Genomic DNA, 4,921 nt, shown 5'->3' with positions numbered 1-4,921 from the left:
GCTTGGTGTGTGTGTGTGTGTGTGTGCGCGCGCATGCTCAGGATAAGGGTAATTCAGAAACTCATCTCAAAGAAGTGGGAATGTAGTTTCAGACCCCTTATCTGAATGTTTGGGTTGCTCTTGCCAACAGCGTTGAGCCAGCAGATTCCAACCAAGTTGTACTTCACTGAGAATAAACATCATAGCAGAATGGACTACCTACACTTTTAACTCCATAACCTTATCATATAAGAATAAGTTTACTGGGGCACCTGGGTGGCTCCGTCGGTTGGGCCTCCGACTTCGGCTCAGGTCATGATCTCGCGATTCGTGAGTTCAAGCCCCATGTCGGGCTCTGTGCTGGCAGCTCGGAGCCTGGAGCCTGCTTCGGATTCTGTGTCTCCCTCTCTCTCTGCCCCTCCCCCACTCATGCTCTGTCTGTCAAAAATAAATGTTAAAAAAATTAAAAAAAAAAAAAGAAGTTTACAGATAGTACCCTACAGGGCCACCAGGTGCCAGGCACTCCTAAGGAAATTTAGCATGAATGATCTCAGTGGATTTTTAGAATAGCCTTATGAGATAGGTACTATCATTGTTCCCATTTTGAAAATGAGAAAGCAAAGGATCAGAAATGGTAAGTCATCTGCCCAAGATCATCCAGTGACTAAGTGGCACAGCAGGACTGCAGGCCCAAATGTGTCACATTCCAGAAAGCATGGGCTCATAAGTGCATGTTCTCCTGCCAGCCTGATACCTCCTATGCTGTTTTCAGAGAGATAGGCCATATGCTCTTCCTCATTAATAGTTTGCTTAGCACGTAGATGAAGGTGCCACTTCATCCATTTAGCAGCGAAGAGGAAATACATGAATACAGAATGAAAAAGACTCAAGAAAGCAAGAAATAGCTGAGCTCAGGGGATAGAAGTCCCCTCCATTCCACAGGATTCACCTGGCAATGCTGAGTAAATACCAGCTGCGGTGAATTGCATGCCACCAGGAAGCTGTGTTATAATAAACCAAGGATACATTTTTTTCCCTGAAAAATTGTATTTTTTGCTGATGCAGTCTTTGGAATGTCTGTCACTTTCAGGAGGCTCTCGGGGATATGGTAGATCAACACTTGACATTCTGTGCACAGCTCATGGTCTGATGCAGGATGTCTTGGCAAACTCAAGAAGCTTTACACTCCTCACAAAGTTCAAGTGGCTTTCCTTTCAGTGCTTTTGTGAACCTCTCAAGATTTTTTTTTAATGTTCATTTATTTTTGAGACAGACAGAGACAGAGCATGAGCAGAGGAGGGGAGAGAGAGAGAGAGAGGGAGACACAGAATCTGAAGCAGGCTCCAGGCTCTGAGCTGTCAGCCCAGAGCCCGACGTGGGGCTCGAACTCACAAGCTGTGAGATCATGACCTGAGCCGAAGTCGGACACCCAACAGACTGAGCCACCCAGCGCCCCAAACCTCTCAAGATTTTAAAAATAAAAATGGTTTATTGCAACACAAGCATGTAGTAATTATTCCATAAACAGTACCATTTCAGAATACTTACAGGTTAAGTCTTTCAAAATGAGGAATAAGGTGACTTCAACTGCCGTTTAAGGCAGGGCAATCCATAAAACACAAAAGACCCCAAGTAGCTAAGGTAATCTTGAAAAATAAAAACAGAGCTAGAGGTAGCACAGTTCTAGATTTCAAGATCTACTACAAAACTGTAGTAACCAAAGCAGTACTGGCACAAAAAGACACATAGATATTTTTTTAATTTTTAAAGTTTATTTATTTATTTTTGAGAGAGAGACAGAGAGAGTGAGCGAGGCAGGGGCAGAGAGAGAAAGAGGGAGACAGGGAATGTCAAGCAGGATCCGCACTGTCAGCACAGAGGTCGATGTGGGGCTCAAACTCACAAACCATGAGACCATGACCTGAGCTGAAACCAAGAGTCGGACATTTAACTGACTGAGCCACCCAGGTGCCCCCCAAATAGATACATAGATTAATGAAAAAGAATAGAGAGCACAGAAATAAAGCCATGCTTATATGGCCAATTACTCTATGACAAAGGAGGCAAGAATATACAATGGTGAACAGTCTCTTCAATAAGTGGTGCTGGGGAAATTGGACAGCTACATGCAAAAGAATGAAAGTGGACCACTTTCTAACACCATACACAAAAATAAACTCAAAATGGATTAAAGACCTGCATGTGAGACTTGAAACCATAAAAATCCTAGAAAAGAACTCAGACAGTAATTTCTTTGACATCTGTTGTAGCTACATTTTCCTAGATACATCTCCTCAGGCGAGGGAAACAAGAGCAAAAATGAACTACTGGACTACATAAAAATAAAAAGCTTTTACACAGTGAAGGAAACCATCAACAAAACAAAAAGGCAACCTACTGAATGGGTTCATAAATGATATATCTGGTAGGGGGTTCATATCCAAAATACATAAAGAACTTATACAACTCAGCACACACACACAATCTGATTATATATATATATATATATATGTATGTGTGTGTGTATATATATATACATATATGTATATATATGTATGTATATGTACATATATATATATATATATATATATATTACGCACTCAATGCCCACGCTCTCCACACAGTGCCCTCACCCAGGCAGTGTGGAATCATTCCAGAGCCTCTAGGGTTTGAGTGGGGAGTGTCAAATCTCTGAACGTTCAGGAGCTTGAAGGGAGAAGCCAGTGTTATCAAGGGTTTATTCTGCTGCTTCTGGCAAAAGTTGCAGTTGTGAAGATGTGCGAGTCTTCTGAGGCCTGAAGTTCAAAGTGAACTGCTCCATAGTGGCAGCCTCCTGTGTGTTTCACCAGGCCTTGGTGTGCCAAGGGGTCCACCAGTGGCCGGGTGGTACCCTAGATGGGCAGTCTCTGCTGCTTCTGGAACACCTCTCAGCACTCCCGCTGATCACTCAGGTCCAGCTTGGCCATGGCTGAGGGCTGCCTTGCTGTGGCCTGGCTCCCACCCCTGGCCTGGCCTGAGAGGCATGGAGTGGGGCCTTGGCAGCCAGGTGGGAGCAGGGCACCAAAGGCCCCTGGGCTGCTTCTCTCCAGGTGGCTTGGTGGCCACATTACTCCTTGCCCACCACATGGTTCTATACAGATGTTTTTGATAGCACAGTACTGTAAATGTATTTTCTCTTCCTTATAATTTTCTTTTTTAAAATTGTTTAAATTTTTTATTTTTTATTTTTCAGAGAGAAAGAGAGAGAGACAGGCAGAGCGCGAGCAGGGTAGGGGCACAGAGAGAGGGAGACAGAGAATCTGAAGCACGCTCTGTGCTATCCGTGCAAAGCCAGATGTGGGGCTTGAACTCACAAACCCTGAAATTATGACCTGAGCCAAAGTTGAGTAGTCAACCAACTGAGCCACCCAGGTGCCCCCCCTTATAATTTTCTTAATAACATTTTCTTTTCTCTAACTTACTTTAACATGAGAATATAGTATATGATACATATAACGTACAAAATATATGTTCATCGACTATTGATGTTATCAGTGAGGCTACTAGTCAACAGTAGGCTATCAGTAGTTAAGCTTTCTTTTTTTTTTTTTAATTTTTTTTCAACGTTTATTTATTTTTGGGACAGAGAGAGACAGAGCATGAACGGGGGAGGGGCAGAGAGAGAGGGACACACAGAATCGGAAACAAGCTCCAGGCTCTGAGCCATCAGCCCAGAGCCTGACGCGGGGCTCGAACTCCTGGACCGCGAGATCGCGACCTGGCTGAAGTCGGACACTTAACCGACTGTGCCACCCAGGCGCCCCTCAGTAGTTAAGCTTTGAGGAGCTAAAGGTTATATGCAGATTTCCTTTGTTTTAATTTAATTTAATTTTTTATTTTTAGAGAGAGAGAGAGAGAGCACAAGCAGAGGAGAGGAGCAGAGGGAGAGAAAGAGAATCTCAAGCAGGCTCCACACCCAGCGAGGAGCCTGACATGGGGCTCAGTCCCACAACTGTGAGATCATGACCTGAACAGAAATCAAGAGTTGGACACTCAATCGACTGAGCCACCCAGGCACCCCTATATGCAGATTTTCAACTAGGGTGAGGAGTCAGCACCCCTAACCCTAACCCTGTTGTTCAAGGGTCATCTGTAGTAGTGAAAATAATAGCAGCAAATATTTATATAGAACAAATATTATTTGACTTGTGAAAATTAATAAGGGACACCTCATCAGGAATAGGATTGGGAACCCAGCAGAACTCTCACACCCTATCACTCTCAATTGCAGATCCAATAGGAAGAGACATACATTGCAAATCAATACTACTTTAGCTACTACCTTACTACCCCAGCAGAAGGAAGAAAGGTTTCCCCTTCCCTGGAAACAGCTCAGCCAATAAGAGACAGTCAAAATTCAGCCAATGAAAAGCCACTATCCTTCAAACTCCCAGTTTACTCCAATGGGCTATTCGTTTATAAAAGTCCTTCCCAATTCCCCCCTTTCCTCTGTAAAATAGGTTTCCTCTACTTGGTTCTCCGAGTTTGCCTATGGTTTTGCCATAGCTTACTTGTCCAGAATCACAATATTCTATTCCCTAATAAATTCATTTTTGCTGGTAAAATAACTGGAAGTATTATTTTCCTTTTTTTAAATAAATGCAACTGATTTTTTAATTTTTATTATTTTTTTAATGTTTATTTATTTTTTGAGAGAGAGAGACAGAGCATGAGTGGAGGAGGAGCAGAGAGAGAGGGAGACACAGAATCGGAAGCAGGCTCCAGGCTCTGAGCTCTCAGCACATAGCCCCACACGGGGCTCGAACCCTCGAACCATGAGATCATGACCTGAGCCGAAGTCGACGCTTAATGGACTGAGCCACCCAGGCATCCCCGGAAGTATTATTTTCGAAGTTTGACATGTTTAACCCTCACAACCATTAGTATCCCCATTTTACAGATG

The sequence above is a fragment of the Prionailurus viverrinus genome, chromosome X (assembly GCF_022837055.1).
Source record: "Prionailurus viverrinus isolate Anna chromosome X, UM_Priviv_1.0, whole genome shotgun sequence".
NCBI lineage: Eukaryota > Metazoa > Chordata > Mammalia > Carnivora > Felidae > Prionailurus > Prionailurus viverrinus.
Note: the sequence above shows the minus strand (reverse complement) of the source record.